Genomic DNA, 16,533 nt, shown 5'->3' on the forward strand with positions numbered 1-16,533 from the left:
CCCTATTGTTGTAGCCCCATCATGTGGGAGGGAGGCAGGGCAGTTGCTCCAGGCCGCCTGCCCAGCTCTGCCAGCTGCTGCCCGGTGTTGATGATGTCTTGCCTGTAGCTGCTGGCTGTCCTAGGGTGTGCTGACCGGTGGATCCTGGAGCTGCTTGCGCGCGGCTGACATTCCTGGGGACCGGCCAGGCCAGATGTGACACTGATTACCCAGCCCGGGGTAGGAGAGGTGATGACATAGCCGGGAGGTGTTTGCCTCTGTGGTTTACACTGCAAACCTGAGTGCGCGGTTAAGGTCTGCGTGTGGCCTGGGGTCACTGGGGACCCGTGGCTTTGGGTTTTTGGGGTGGCCTGGCTGTGTTGCTCTTCCCTGCTGTTGCGTCTGTCAGTGGCCACAGCAGTCTCAGGATAGTGGGATCCTGTCCTGGGCTGGGCGCCATGGTCTGGGCCCTGCAGCTTGGGCAGGGGCTAGGGGACCTGGGGACTGCTTGGCGTGAGTGGCAGAGCTGGGAGTGTTAGCTCTTGGTGCTCTGCTGCTGGATGCTTCTGTTTTGAATTAGCATCATGTGGTACTCAGCTGGGATCAGAGAAAAACCCAAGGGTTCCTTTTTAAAAGAAATTGAATGTTTATTTTCATGTACTTGAAAGGCAGTGTGACAGATAGATTGTGAGACTGAGAAGAAATAGAGGGAAATTTTTCATCCACTGGTTTACTCCCCAAATGCCTGCAACAGCCAGACCTGGGCCAAGCCCAAGCCAGGAACCTGGGATTCAGTCTGGGCTCCCACGTGGGTGGCAGGTGGCCAAGTACTTGAACCGTCATCCACGGCCTCCCAGTTTGCATCGACAGGAAGCTGGATCGGAAGCGGAGCAGTCATAATGCAAACTTGCATATCGGTATGCGGTGTGGATGTTGGCCACAACATGGGTCCCCAGAGGGTCCTTTCTCTATGGGCAGTTGGTGGACCCGGAGGGGTGATAGGTGGTCGGGAATGACAGTGAACTTGAACTTGGCATATGAGACTAGCTGGCTGCAGATAACCGAGCCTCTATTCCTCTGTTGGCACAATGGGCATGGTACACCCAGCCTAGGCCTAGGGCAGCCAGTACCTTGTAGATTACAGGGTTCCACTTCCCCCAGTGTCACCTCCCCTTCCTCCTACTATCCCCAGCCTGGTCTCTGGTGCAAGCCGCAGCCCAAGGCAGACCGTGTTCCTCAGCCCTGTGTGTTTTTAGGGATAGAGGAGGCCTTGTCTGCCAGGATCGGTGATCTGCTCGCTGCTTCCCAGGAGGGTGGGGGCGGGGTGGCGAGCTGGGGCACAGAGAGGACTTGCCCGCGGCAGTTTTACTTTCGCTTCTGCCTCACACCCTACTTCCACCCAGCCGTGGAACTTCTGGTCCTCACCCTGGGCCATTTGGCCGGGGCAGACTCCAGGGCCTTCTCCAGTCCCTGGGATGGAGCAGGCCAGGCCCCGTGCACTCCTTCACACACTCATGCTGTGTGCCCTTCTGACTGTTGACTGCCTACTGGCCACTCTTGGGTTCCGGTCACTGCAGGGTTCCTTCGGGCCCCAGGCCATCCTGAATGAATCCTTTGAGGGCTGTGGTCCAGCCACCAGGCAGCTGCTCCCCACAGTGTGCCAGGCTGGGCGCTGCCAGCATCCTGGCTTCCTGGCTTCCTTAATGAGGAAGAAAGTGATGCAGGGCTGTTGGTATGTAGGTTTGCTGTGTGCTTGTACCCATCATACAGACATGGAAGTAGAGGCCCGGAAGATGATGTAGAGTGAGCTCTGAGTTGGGAGTCAGCAGGGCATAGTGGGGAGGGCAGGCTTTGATGTGAACCTGGCATTGCCCCCATTAAATCTTATTTTCTGCAACATGTTCTGGAAGTCCTGATAGCCCTTACGGAGTCCTTGAGGAGAGGAGGAGCTGTGGGCTTTTTGTTCAGGTCCTGGTGTGGGCAGGCCCGGGCAGCAGCCCTGGCACCACGGTCCTGTGGGGAGGAGGTACCACTCCCTATGGAATCGGCCTTGACCTGGGTGTGGCCGAGCTGAGCTTGTACCAGCAGATTGGCGTGCAGGCGCCCTTACTACCCTGCACCCGAGCCTTCAGCCTTTGCCTGTAAACCATGGGTGACCCTGCCTGTGAGGAAGGTGGAGCAGGCAGGGAATTCTGTTCCCCAAGGGAGGGCTGTTGAGAGAGAGAGAGCTCATTGATCTGTAGGTTTACTCCCCAAATGCCCACTGGGCCAGGCCGAAGCCAGGAGCCAGTCCAGATCTTCATGAGGGTGGGAGTGCTGCCTCCCAGGGTGCTCGAGCGAAAATTGGGGTTGGAAGCAGAGGAGCTTGGATGTGCATAGATGCAGGCATCCCAAGCAATGCCTCACTGGCTGTGCCAAGTGCCAGCCGCTGCGGTTGCTGCAGGCACAGCTCGGCCCTGGAAAAAGCATCTCCGGTCTGTGGCTGATGCGGTGCTGAGTGCAGCTCCTAGTCCCCGGGCACAGACTTGGGCTCAGGGAGGCTGTATGTCCGCCCCTCCTCAAAGTGGGATTGCAGATGAAGGTGGAGGCCGGCCCCCTTGGGTCTCAGGTCTTCTCCAGCAGCCCACCCTCAGCACTCCTTAGCTGCTGACCCTTCTTTCCCCTCGTCAGATTCAGTCGGATGCATCGTTCACCTAGAGTATCAGGAAATTCTCGCACTGACTCAGCCGATCCCACTGGGGCTGGGAGACCAACCCTACATAGCTGCCTGTGCTGTACGGGCTGAGCCTGGACTGCCTGGGGTGTGAAGGGCTCCCTGTCCACGTTGCTGCAGCCCGATTCCCAGGCTCCCGGCAGGGTGGGGAGGCGTGTGTGTGTGTGTGGGATCCTGCTGTGCTGTGTTCCTGCTGTGAGCCTATGAGGCCAAGGCTGTGTGGCCTGTTGCTCTGTTCAGCCTGTCCGCCTCCTCACTGCCTGTCACCATGAGGCCCTGGCACTTTGCTGATGTGAGGTATTTCCAGAGACCCCACAAAGCTAGGAGGCTCTTGGGGATGCTGTCACAGGTCATAGAGTGGGGGATGCCCGTGATGGAACCTCTGGACCAGGAGCAGGTACTTGTGACTGAGTTAGGGTCATGTGGCTTAGCCTCTGAGCCTTTCTGCTGTGTATCTTATGTGGCGGGTTGTCACCCCAGCTGGCAATATTGAGCTGCATATGGCATCTCAAGGCCTGGGCGAGGGTACAGCATGATGGCTCAGTGGATAAATCCTCATCTTGCAAACGCTGTGATCCCTTATGGACACCAGTTCGTGTCCCGTCCAGCTCCCTGCTTATGGCCTGGAAAAGTAGAAGAGGATGGTTTGCAGCCTTGGGACCCCGTAGCCGTGTGAGAAACCTGGAGGAAGTTCCTGGCTCCTGGCTTCCGGCTTCCGATCGGCTCAGCTCTGGCTGTTGCAGCCACTTGGGGAGTGAACCAATGGAAGGAAAATCTTTCTCTCTGCCTCTCCTCTCTGTAAATCTGCCTTTCCAATAAAAATAAACTAAACTAAAAATCTTATTATTTATTTTTATTGGAAAGGCAGATCAGATTTATGGAGAGAAGGAGAAACAGAGAGAAAGATCTTCTGTCTGCTGGTTCACTCCCCAGATGGCCTGGCTAGGGGTTTGGGTCCTTCATTATTCCTTTCTGGAACCAGTGAGCATGTGAGCCCCTTTGCCCTGGCCAGGAGGGACCTGTGCTTGTATTCCTGCTTCTCCCAGGCTGTGATCCACAGGGCATTGGGTGCAGGGGGTAGGTGATGGGCTGCTGCCCTGGTCCTCACCAGGTGCCAGGGAGGCTCTTGTTGGGCTCTTTAGAGCTGTCTGCGAAAGCAAGTAGCCATGAGGCCTGGTGCCAAGGCCCTGGGAGGTCAGCCTGGGACCCGGCACTTCCTCTTTAGCTGGTATATCTGCAGTTTGGCCCGACTATTGCATGGGTATACTGAAAGCTGGAGGAGGTACCCCAAGTCTGCTGCTGGAGTGTGGGTGGCCAGGTTGTGGTGGTTTAGCAGCTGGGCAAATGCTCTGGGGGCCAGGTGGCTCTCAAAGGGGGAAACCTGGCATTGGAAGCCCTGCACAGTCTCCCTTGGGCAGGCCTGGGAGGAGCAATGAAACAACTTGGTTAGCAGGGAATATTGCACATGGCCAATAGTCCAACCAAGTGGAGGGCACACAGCCCCAGACCCCATGGAGGGCACATAGTCCCAGACCCCATGGAGGGCACATAGTCCCAGACCCCATGGAGGGCACACAGCCCCAGACCCCATGGAGGGCACATAGTCCCAGACCCCATGGAGGGCACACAGCCCCAGATCCCATAGGCAGCTGCTTGCTACCTTTTGTGTAGTCTCTGACATGTGCCGTGTTTGACATACTCAGTATCTTGCCTGTGCCCAGTGCTGTATCATTTAACAGAGCACACAGAAGATTCTGGACCTGACCCTGCTGGTGCCCGGGAATTAATCAGGGCTTGCAGCTTCGCCTGCTCTCTTGCAATCCCAGAAATCAGAGCCTCCTCCCTGGCCCCCAGGAATCTCTTCTGTGGATTCCCCTCTCCCAAGTCTTGCTAGGTCTGGGCTGCATTGACAGACCCCATGCCCTGGGAAGCTTCTGTAGTATGCAGGTGCAGGGTCAAAGTGTGGACAGGTGTGGCTTCCCAGCTTGCAGAGGCTGCCAGGGACCCCACCAGCAGGCCTCACCCTCATGGCTTTCTAGACACTGATCATTTCCCAAAGGCTTTGTTTCCCAGTGTCACCTCAGAGGGGCTTGGAGCTTCAACCTTGGGCTTTTTTGGGGGGTACCAGGGTGGTGGAGACAAGCACATTCAGGTCACAGAGACCTTTGCAATGATGCTGGAGGGTTGAGGTGCTAGGAGATGCCTTTCCTCAGGGCTAGGAAGGGTTCCCGCGCATGCAGGTGCCCCTAGCTTCTGCCCTATGTGTGTATGTCCCTGGCACAGGTTTCTGGGGAACAGGCCTTCAGGGTGCCACCATTGGTGCGTGGGAAATGACAAGCTGGGCAGGTGCAGGACCGTCTGTGAGATGGGTGTGGGCAGCACTCAGTTGTGGTTCGGGGGTTCGGAGGGGATGGGGACACATAATCAGAGGTGACTTATGACACATAAGGGGCCGTCTGGTTGTAACTTACCTTCTTGCCCGAGTTTACTTTTTCTAGCCAAAGAGGCGTTCTAGAACTGCTTCTCGTCTCTGCTCAAAACTGGCCCAAGGGAGGGCTGCTGGTCCCAGCCCTCAGACTGTGGCCTTGGTGGGTGTCCTTCACCCCTTCTTTTTTTCACTCTAGGTTCTAGGGTGAAGCACTAGGGCCTGCTGGGGGCTGACCAGGGTCCTCCGCATGACCAGGCAAGTCTGGATTTGCTTAGCAGCTCCTGCAGCATCCAGCAGGCAGCGTCCCTTCCCACTGTCTTTCCTCCTTGCCGACCCAGCCAGGCCCTCACGCGAGCCCACATTACCCGCAGCTGCATTTCCTTTCTGTGTGTTCTCTTCCCTTTTTGGGTCTGTGGGTCTTGCAGAGCTGAATTCAGCTCCCACTGCAGCTTCTGCGTGGAGCATGGTCACCTCAGCCAAGTCCCATGCTTGAATTTTAAGCAGTAAAATGAGGCTGTGTCAAAGCCCATTGTTAACCCCTGGCTGCTCTTGTTTTATTCTACGCCCCTACCATGCCTATACTTTGAGGCAGATCTCAGAAGTAGAATTTCATAGGTAAAAACTGCAGTATGATTTTTAAAAGATTAAAAAAAAATGCAGCTGTATCATCACACCTGGATGTAAAGTGTAACTGGAGAGTGGTTGTTTTGATCTCTGCAGAATGCATGTCTTTGATATCCACACTGCGATTTATGATGTTGCAATCCCAGTGCTGCTGGGAGGAGCTCCCGTTTGCTTGTTGGTGTTGGTGCTGCTGCCCAGATCCCTTTGGGAATGAAGAGGTCTTCCTTCCCTCTCTGATTCCGTCACATGGAAGGCAGGGTTTTTATCAGTTGATGTTGCATAAGGTGTCGCCCTGAAACACGGCAGCTTCGGGCAGCCACCATTTGTGGAGCCTGCCGACCTGTGGGTTGGCAGTTGAAGCCAGCCTTGGCTGACCTCCCTTATGTGTCTGCTTAGGTGCTGTCCAGTAACCGGGCCTTCGCCTCTGGCGACCCAGGACAGCAGGGCTGGCCCAGCCGTGAGTCTCAGCCTGCAGCAGGTTGCTTGAGCTGCTTTCTGGCGGGAAGTTGGGGGTCCAGGAAACAGTGGGCGTTTCTCCTCTGTGCCGTCTTGGCCAGAACAAGATGACATACAGCCTGTTTCAATTCCAAGGGTGAAAAATAAGTCCACTCCCCCATGGGAACATCAAAGTCATTGCAGAGGGCAGAGACATGGAGGAATCAAGCATAAGAAACCCTGTGGCTAAAAGGCGTGACCGCCAGGGGCGGCCTGTGGGCTCTCTCTTATTAGTGGCTGGCAGGTGCCCAGCTGGTGCCAGGCTGGGCTTGCAGAGGGATGTCTGGCCCTCTGTGTGCTCATTCTTGAAGGGGCCTGACAGCTAGCGAGCATCAGTCCCTCATTCAGAGAGCTGCCCAGGAGCCCCATGTGGCCCGGCCTGAGCTGGGTGCTCCTGGTGCTCAGCAAGGAGACTGGGCTGTGAGCTTTGCTCTCAGTCTGGGGCTGGCATTGCATTGCCCATGTAGCAGTTCCCCATGATGAGCTGGACGAGGAAGATGGTAGAATATAGGAGCCCCAAGTTCAAGAACATTCTCACAGGGTGAGCCAGTGGGATTTACAGAAGGGAGATGAGAGTTTCCCTGGCTGGAATTAATTGCTGCTCACTGTGGCATTTCTGGATTGGTCCCAGGCCCGCAGCACCCTGCTGCAGGTCTGCCACATGTCTTTTATTGTCCCTGCACACTGGCCAGGTGGGGAGTGTAGCTGAGCAGTGGTCAAGATGGACAAAACCCTGAGGGCAGAAGGGAATTAGCCAGAGAGAGGCTGGGGCCAGAGTATTGTGTGTGGCAGGACCAGCAGCAGCAAGTGCACAAGGAACAAAGGTGCCTGGCAGGGAGTGAGGCCTGCAAGGAGGGTGGCAGTGGAGGGGCAGGCGATCTGCCAGGGTTGGCAGGTGAGAGCAGCTGAAGGTTGGCATTGAGAGCAGAGCCAAGACTTGAACCCAGGCCCTCTGAGGGTGATGGGAGCATCCCTGGTGGGGTCTTAAGCGCTCGCTCAGATGCTAGTCCCTGGGGCTGGAGTCTCCAGGACTCTGTGGGCCGTGACATGAGGGGGAGTGCAGGAGCTCCCGTCCCATATGTTATGCCCGCACTGACAGCATGTGTGTTCCTTCAGAGTGGGTGATTTCTCTCGGGCCGTAGGGTTGGCCTGCTCTGTGGGCAGCTCGTGCTTTGGTGTCCCTGCCTCAGCAGCAGTGGCCACAGCTACCTCAGACTTCCTGTTCCTGGTCCTAGACCAAGGGCAGAGATTCCTGATACGGGGGGGTCGAGGGGAGGTAGCGTGGAACTGCAGTGGGGACACAGCTATTCTGCCACCACGGCAGGTTGCGTGTGGAGCCAAGCGGCACCTTCCAGGTTCAGATCCTGGCTGCCTTGCTGAAAAACCTGGAGCCTTGAAAGGTCTCTGACAGCCAAGCTTCAGCTGGGGATGGCACTGGTGCGTCTCATAGGCTGGTGCAGGGGCAGGACATGGTCCCTGGGTGGGACTCAGTACAGGGCAGGCACCAAACCCTGGTGACGTGAGGGCTGTACTGATGGAGCTGGAGGGTGATATGTGTCTGGTGATGCCCACTGCTCTGGGTGATGCCTCTCAGGTCAGCCAGAGACATCCCTTTGCCTCCCCTGAAGGCAGGGAGAAGATGGGGAGACCCTGGTGTCTGTAGGCAGAGGTGTATCTCCAGTGAAGACACTAGAAACCCCTGAGGGATGGCCGAGAGACAAAGAGAGAGAGGTCCGCCAGGGTTGGCTGAGGGTACAGTGTTGTCTGGAGCCTGAGCTGGAATCCCCTAATATCCTTCCAGGAGGATTTGGGGAGTTGATCACCTCCCCCCAGGGGCAGCTGGAGGCCTTAAACAGTGTGCACACAGGGTAGTGGGGTGGCTGTGCCTCCAGCTCTGTGCCTGTGCTGGGGACCCCATCCCAGGCCGCCCTCCTTCAAGTGTGAGTGGTGTCCACTCCCACGGAACCACAAGCTCCTGGCTCTCATTCAGTGAGCATGCTGAGCTCCGGTGCCTAGCTGTGGGCGGTGCCCAGAGCAGAGCCCCGTGCTGTCTGGTCAGCAACATATGGCCACAAGCATGCAGAAGACCAGAGTCAGGGAGGAAGAGCCATGGCAGGAAGGGCCAGCTGCCGTCAGCCAGACGGGACCAGACGCTCCTTTGGGGCGTGATGGCTCCCGTGGTTGATGGTGCCTTGTGTGGCTCCGCCCTGCGGGAGAATGGTGACTCCATGATGGGGACAGCTTGCTGGGCCTCCTGGGAGTTCTTGAGGCAGGGACACTGGGTCAGCACCACCCTCTGGAGTCTGCTTGGCGCCTGGAGCTTGAGCAGGCCTGGGCAGTGAGGCCATGGCAAAGGGGGTCCCTGCGGGATCTGGGTGGATGTCTGGCCCGCCTACTTGGCATCAGCCAGGACCACATCACTCCAGCTTGGCAGGGCTTCCCTGTAGCTCTGAGTGCCAGCTGTGCCCAGCGTGTGCCCCTAGTTCACCCCCCGGGCACTGTCTGGTATCCTGTAACGATGGTGAGAAGTGGGCAGCCTGGCTTGCTGTCTTTCTTCCACGTGTGCACGCTGGGCCCTGGTGACAGCTTGCTTGCAAGTGGGCCACTGGTTTCCTGCTTAGGACCTCGGTCTGGGGTTTGGAGGCCCGGTTCTTTGTTGGTGATCTTGAACCCATCTCTGCATTTCTCTCTGAACTTCAGTTTTCTCATCTTTGAAATGGCACCATGCTAGCTCTTCTGCAGGTGCTTGGAGGATCAGGGTATTTGTGTTGTGGCCCTCTCCTGTGCAGGGCTGCATCTTTGTCTGTGTGTCAGCTGTCGCTCAGTCCCCCCAGTAGTTGTGTACACCATACAGATGAGGAAACACGAGGCTTGGGCCGCCGTTCCTGGCCCTTGGAAGGCAGACTATGAGGCAATTGGGCCTGGCTGCTCTTGGCATTTAGGTCTGCACATCAAGGATCTTAAGTTGAGAGAGCAGAGAGGAGAGAGAAGAAACTTGTACCTGGTGTCTTCCTTGGCAGGACCCTCGGCCAGAGAGGCAGGAGGTGGACCGAGTCTGTTCCCGGTACCCTGGGCTGTGCCTTCCTGGGGTGGCCGGAAGCTTGCTCCTGGAGCCGTCTGGCACTGGCGCCTTTGTTGGCTGCTAGTTGCTGTGTGCCTGCAGGGGTTGGCGGAGCTGGGCTAACAGTAAAGCATTCTTGAGGCTGACGCTGTAATCATACTGCGAGGAACACTTGAAATTACATCTGCATTTGGAAGCTGATTGTCGGGAATGCTCGTACTCCGTCAGCCATCAGCCGGCATAGGGGGCTGGGAAGGACGCTGGGGTCCCTGGGCATTCTCTCCCTGCATTTCTCTCCAGTCCACAACAAGCTGCCTGCCTGGGAGAAGGGGAGAGGAGGAGTGGAGGAGGAATGTAGCCCCTGGCTGGGCTATAGGAGCCATGGTGGCATCTGTTTCTGAGATAGGAGATGCAGGTTGCTGTCCAGGGATAGATGGGACTCTCGGACCCACGCACTGGGGGTGGGGTCAGGCCTAGGACCCCAGGCTACAGATGGGAAGCTGGACAAAGCCTTGGTGTGCCTGTGCTGGGTCTGCAGGCCTACCTGGCACGAAGGCTTCAACTGCCCTTGTGTTTCAAGAATATTCCTGCCCTGAGCCACTGGGCAAGGCTAAGGGATGTGGCTGGGTAGCCTTCAAGAGTTGGGAGGTAGTTGGCTTTGGCATGTCATCAACTCAAAGGGAGCCCAAGGGTCGGCTGGTCACCCCCTCCCCCAGTTACAGCCCAGGCCTGGGGTTTCTGTCATCCTATTCCCCTAAGCCCTCCCTTCCCCATGGATCCCACCAGGGTCCATGGGAGCAGTGTGTGGTTGTAGCCATTGTCCAGGTGACTCTCAGCCTACTCCTTGCTGGCCACCAAGGGGCACGAATCCTCACCCATCTCTGTCCCACTCATTGTGGCCAAATTTTGTGGGTGGCAGGCCTGCAGGTACCTCATTTGCCAAATGGGGCAAGGCCCTAGCCACCCCAACCAATCTCTGCAGTCCTTCCCCTTGGCCGGGAAGGACGGTAGGCAAGGGGCTGGTTGTGGGTGAGACTGAGGTAAGGATCTGAAGACAGGAAGATTGGCTTGGATCACCCATGTGGGGACTGCTGTGATCATGAAGGAATAGGAGAGGGCAGAGAGCAGTAGACGTGACCGTGGAAGCAGAGGTTGCAGCATGAGTGACAGGGCCAGGAGCCAAGGAATGCGGACACTTGTGGAGCTGGGACCCCTCCTGGGAGTCTGCAGAAGGCAGGTGGCCTGCCGACCTGGTTCAGCCTCGTGACCTCAGGACCGCAGGAGAATACGCTTGTGGTATTTGGGCCACTGCACTCGTGGGACTTGTGGCAGCCAAGGGAGCTAAGTGTAGTGTTGGGACACAGGGCCAGGGCTGGGTCAGAGGCACAGCCAGCGTTTGGCCAGCAGATCCAGGTTCTGCCACTCTCTGCCCCTCCTCATTGACCAGTGAGGGGGTAGCATTGTGGAGCAGCAAGTTAAGCCACTGCTGCTAACACTGGCACCTCAAGTCCCTGCTGCTCCACCCCTAATTCAGCTCCCTGCTGAAAGCCACAGAGGTTGGTTCAAGTGCTTGGGTCTCTGCACCCATGTGGGAGACCGGATGCAGTTCCAGCCTTCTGGCTTTGAGTTGGCCGAGTCCTGGGCATGCGGTCATGTGGGGAGTGAGCCAGCAGATGGAAGATTGCTTTCTCTGTCCACCCCCTCTCTTCTGTTTGTCTCTGTTTGTTGCGTTCTCTCTGTTACACTGCCTCTTAATAAATGGCAGTGAATGTTTTTCAAAATCACATACACTTATTGTTACCTGACTGCTTAGGGCTTCTGCCCTGGGACGTGAGGTCTTGAGCAAGTTGCTCTGTGCCACACCTCACCTGACTCGCAGCCCTGCTCTGCTGTGACACCAGTTTGGTGGCTTTGGTAAGGGTCTGGGAAGCTGCAATGCCCAGAGCTCCCTCCCGGCTGCATGTGCAGGACTCAGCAGCTCCTTCAGGAACTTCCTGTGCCTCCTGCTGGCCCCCAGATGCTGAATCTCATTGGGCGCCTCCTTCCGCTCCCCGCCCCCATGCACAGAGTGGAGAGCAGAGCACACACTCTACCGACTATGCCCCGGCCAGCCCGGGCTGTACCTGGTAGGAAGGCCGGCAAACATCTGATGAACATCAGATAAGCAGACTCTCCGTTGAGGCTTCCAAAACCTCAGGAGCTTGGAGAATCTTCCCTGTGGTCTTGAGTCCAGGGGCTGGGAGCAGCTGCCGGCTCTTGGCTGGTGGGGAAATGCGTGGGCAGAAAGAGGTTGACCTGAGCTGCTCTGCAACAGCCTCTGGGGGCTGTCGGCATCATGGCCCTCATCGGGGCATGTTTTTGGGCTGCTCTTATCACAGCACAGGCTGCCCTGCAGACAGGTGCTAGAACATTCAGCCCCTCCTGCCCGCCAGCCTGCCCGCACTTTTTCCCTGGTCGGACGCGTCCCGGCACTCAGGAATTTCTGCCTCATTGCCTGCAGAAGTTTAAGGCGCTCTTGAGACCCATCTTAGAAAGCCTGCATTCCCGGCATTAGGAAACGGCTTGCTGTGCAGGGGACTCACTGCGTCATCCGCCCTGGGCAGGCTGGCTGGCTGTGGGGGTAGGGGAGGGGTTAGCAGCCCTTCCTCACTGCAGTGCCCTCTCCTGTTTCCCCTACCCGACTCCCAGCCCTGATTGGGGAGTCCCAGACATGTAAGGGGAGGACTTGGGGTTCTGATGCAGAGCCTGGAGTCCAGTGCCTTGAAGGGAGGAGACCTTAGTGGAGGGGTGGAATGTAGTGTTCAAACACCGTGGGGGGATCTCCCGTACACCCTATACCCCCTGGCTGGGCCCCAGGTTCTGAACATGGGGGAGGTGTGAAGATGCAGGGGTGGGGTTTCCCAGGCAGGATGCTGCTGCCAACTCCTGCACCCACCCTGATGCCTGAGCCTCTCCAGGAAGGTGAGCCACTTCTGGGAACCCCACTGGCTCATTCTAGGTCTGCTGGTAGCACTGACTCAGGCTGCTGCATCTGCCCTGAGGGAGACCCGGATGCTGGGGCATGCTCTCCCCAGCCCGCCGGCTGTCCTTCCATGGGAAGGCCATCCTTTAGGGTGGTTGGTGACTATGCAGTCAGGGGAGGGATGCCCCCTTCCCCTAATAAAATGAGAGATGGCAGTAGCCAGTCTCTCTGGTTCTTCTCCTGAGCTGTCCAAACAATTCCACTGTTTACACTGGCTTTAAAATTCATTTCATATGTTGTCTTTATATCAGGCCATTTCAGTTCCTGGCACTGCTTAATAGGCGGAAACTCAGAATTACAACCTCAGCCACACACAATCTGCCAGGGAACCAGGAATGCTACATGGCGGGCGGCCGGCAGGGGCGGCTGGAGGCTCATTTGCTGAGTGTTTGTGGAGCACCTGTCAGCCTCAGGCAGCAGGCACAGTGGCACGGGCCAGCGTCAGGGTACCCCTAAGCCAGAGTGCCAGCCTAGAGTGTTTTCAGTGATGTGTGCTTATGCAGGGCAGGGGCCTCTCTGGTGGATGGTAGGTGTTTGTCGTCTGAGCAAGGCAGTCCATGCAGAGGAAGGGCCACATCCCAGTGCAGCGCTTACTGCCTGCACACAGCGCTCCTTTGCTTCTGTGCAATAGATGATTGAAGCCAGATAATTATTCATTCTGGGGGTCTTCCTGGGTGTTATGGGCCTTCCGTTCCCTGGTCATACCAGCAGTGTCATCAGGCACTGCTGGAAGTCTCAGGGCTAGGAACTCCTATTGCCCCTGGTTGGGAAGTTGCACCCATGGTTTCTTCGTGGCTCAGCCACGGTTTTTCCAAGCAGGTGGCTCTGACCAGCATCCCCTATACCCACCTTGCTGAGACCGAAGGGTGTGGCTGGAGAGCCAGGTCCTGGCCATTGAATGCTTTACCTTGGGGCATCACAGTCACTTCGGTTCAGGTGTTGGTGGCCAAGGTGCGTGGCTTGATCCTGCCCAGCCTTGAAGACTGGGGTGCAGTGGAGGAGGGTTGCCTGAATTGGAGGCCTCCACTGACACAGAGTCCAGTAGAGGGCAGAGTTGGGGCCAGGCGGTCCCACTCAGGGCTGTGGGTGAGGCCTTTTCTTCACAGGAGTGGGCTGGGGGGTCAGGTGGTAGGGCTGGACAGCATGTGAGGCAGAGGGACCACACAGGCTTCTGCACATCCAGGATAGGGAGGCAGCCTTGTTACCTGCTCAGAAACCCCTAGTCCTGGGGAGGCGCCGTCTGCAGGCAGGGTAGAGGGGAGGCTGCGAGGTTGTTTGGCTCCTCCACTGTGCTGCAGGGCCTTGCCTCTGTGCTACAAGTCGTTAGCAGAGAATTTGCCCGTTTCCTCCTGTGGAGTTACACACTTCCCTTCCCCGGGCGCCCAGAGAGCTACATGCAGATGCAGCCTCTTGCTCCTTCCCCCTTGATGGCAGTGAGTCTGCATTGCCGGCCCAATTCCTGTACCAAGGGACTGGTCAGTCCCTGGAGGCCTTGTGTGCCCCACCCCACACTCCCACCCTTATTATGGTGTGGCCAGTGCTCAGCTGGCAGAGTGACTCTGCCTTGTGACAAACCCAACACCCGTCACCATCCACCAGCGAGAGGGACAGAGGCTTCACTCCCCGAGTGCTCACAGTCCCCGGGCCGGAGCCAGGTGCTGTCTGGGTCTCCTAGATGTGCTTCTTACAGGGAGCTGGAGATTGGTGTGTAATGTGTAGCTCGAACCGCCGTGCCAAGTGCCTGCTCCCCAGACCCTGGGTGCACACCTGGCCCCAGCTGTCCCTGGACTTTCCTCCCCTGTGGACGTCTCTGCGTAACCCCACCTCTCCTGCTTTTCCATTTCCTGTGTTGTGTGCGTACCTCTGCCTAGACAGGTCTTGCTGGGCCCCCCAAAAGTCTGATCCATGGAATAGCATGAGTGCTCAGAGCCTCTGCAAGGCTGAAACCTCAGAAATGAGCACCCGCAGGCACGGCCCACTGTGGTGCATGTGGTCCCTTCTTCTGGCGTGATCCTGGCTCATCCTGATTCTGGCTGCTCACAGGCTGCCACTGTGTCTGTTATTTCTAGGCAGCACCTTTGCCTGCCTCAGCCCTAGCCCTTCCAGCTCCTGTGGGGTGGGAGGGAGGGGTGCTTGGGAGGCCAAGCAGAAATAACGAAGCCATGTGCCCAGTGGGAGCTGGATGCTGGGTGGACACTGACTGCCTCTACCTGCCTGAGCCCTGGCCAGCGGGCTGCCATCATCTTCCCCACGTGGTGGATGGGCAAGCTGAGCCTCGGCATACAGCTGGGTCTGTCTGCCCTTTCAGGGATTCACCCATCTCCCCTCCACATCCAGCGGCCACTTGGATTGTCTTCTGGTCCCCCGAACTGTCCATCCAACTCAGTCCTGGGCTGTTGATGACTTCTGACACCCCTGTGGGTGATGGGTTACTTCTTACCCTCCTCTCCCTGACCCCTTCCGTGGCACCTGAAAGGGGTGCCCCCCCGAGCCTGTCCTCCCACCCCCAGCACATCCCACCCTGCTTCTGTGTGTATCAAGGCTAGTCAGATGGAGCTGCTCCCTGTGGACGAGTCCACAGGCTGGATCCACAGCTGCTCCTGAGTAATACCTGGGAGGTGGGCTAGTGCCCGCCCTCTGCCAGGCCAGGTCCCAGACCCCCTCCCCCATCAAAGCTTCTGAGGGGACCTTTGGTCAGCTTTTTAAAAAAATTGTTTCTTTGAAATTCACAGTTACAGAGAGGTGGGGGGCGGGGGAAGACAGGGAGAGACAGATCTCCCATAGGCTGGTTCACTCCCCAGATGGCTGCAGTGTCCAGAGCTGGACCAGGGTGACGCCAGGAGTAGGGAGCCTGCGTACTTGAACCGTCTTGTTCCCAGGTCACCAGGGAGCTGGATCGGGAGTACAACAGCCGGGTCGCAAATCGGCACCCCTGTGGGAAGCTGCTGCCACAGGTGGCGGCTTTATCTGATACACCACAACACTGACCCTGAGTCAGTATCTTAAAAAGTGTTTTGAGAGGCAGAGAGAGGAAATCTCTATGACACACACACACACACACACACACACACACACAGGATGAGCTCCCATCTGCTGCTTCATGCTCCAGCTGTCCCTGACGGTCTCCATTGGGTTTGAATCCAGATGCTTAGGTTGTGGCAGTGTGTGTGGGGTTCTGGCGTGCATCAGCCTGCCTACTTGCCCCCCTGTGCCCTGAGATCCTGGAGGCTGAGGCCGGCCCTGCCTTCCTCTGTACTCTGCTGCACCTGCCTCTGAACTCAGTGTGTGCAGGGAGCCCCCTGCTGCCCTGCCGGGCCCCCGCAGGGTGGGGCTGGTGCTGTGGCAGCGGCACAAGGGGCAGGGAGCAAGGGGTCGGCAGTGGGCCTAGAGGGGGAGCTGTACCACTCACTCACCTGTTTCCTGCCAGAGGGGCTGTACGGGATCCCGGGAGCTTAACCTCACTTAACCTCTCAGCCTGCCTTTCCCCTGCCTGGCTTTCCTGTTTTATGTGTTCCATCTGCTTTCAAAGCTGGGGGAAGGGGAGCTGTGTGTGAGCGGTGACCATGGGTTGACGGGCCTGGTAGCAGACAAGCACCTTGCGCCGGATCACCTGGCTGCTGCTGGGAGGCACTTGGAGGCAACTGAGACCTCAGCCCAGCGGTCACACCCATCCTCTGGGTGGTTCTGTCTTCAGTGGTTTGGGGTTGAGCGCTCCCCTCTGGCAGGTCCAGTGCCCTGGGTCAGGTTTTTACCCTAATGCTTCCGTTTTCTTACCTCGACAATGGGCGGAAGGTTGACCAAGGAGGAGGGGGCTGTGAGGCATTCACAGGTGCTTGAGGTGATGTGGGGTGGCCCAGGTTCCTCGCCATGCTGTCTGTCCCCTTGCATGGGCCCCGGTGGCCCATCCCTTTGAGCCCTGGACACTGTGATTCTCAGCCTGGGTACCCACGCTCAGAGTCCTGTCATGGTGCTGGCGGGGAGTTGGGGGGAGCTGAGCACTACTGCGGTGGACCTGCTGTCTTGGGCCTGCGTCTTCCTGCCCTTGGAGGGCTCACTCAGGTGCTGCTGGGGCTGACTACATGTGTGACCACAGCTATGTCCCTGGCTGGGCCAGGTGCTGTGAGGATGGGGGTCTGGGAAGGCCTTGGCTGCCTGCCTGTGTGTGAGCTAGGCCAGGGTAGACCTGGGAAGCCATGGGCAGGGCTAGATAT

The 16,533-nt window shown here is 57.7% G+C and overlaps 1 protein-coding gene across 1 annotated transcript in view; it reads left to right on the forward strand.

The window, feature by feature from the left end:
- The window catches only part of ITPK1 (inositol-tetrakisphosphate 1-kinase), a 74,718-nt gene that overhangs the window by 7,529 nt on the left and 50,656 nt on the right, over nucleotides 1-16,533 (forward strand). The window lies entirely within an intron of this gene.

The sequence above is a fragment of the Ochotona curzoniae genome, unplaced genomic scaffold (genome assembly GCF_017591425.1).
Source record: "Ochotona curzoniae isolate NIBS_2020 unplaced genomic scaffold, NIBS_Ocur_1.0 contig_2688, whole genome shotgun sequence".
NCBI lineage: Eukaryota > Metazoa > Chordata > Mammalia > Lagomorpha > Ochotonidae > Ochotona > Ochotona curzoniae.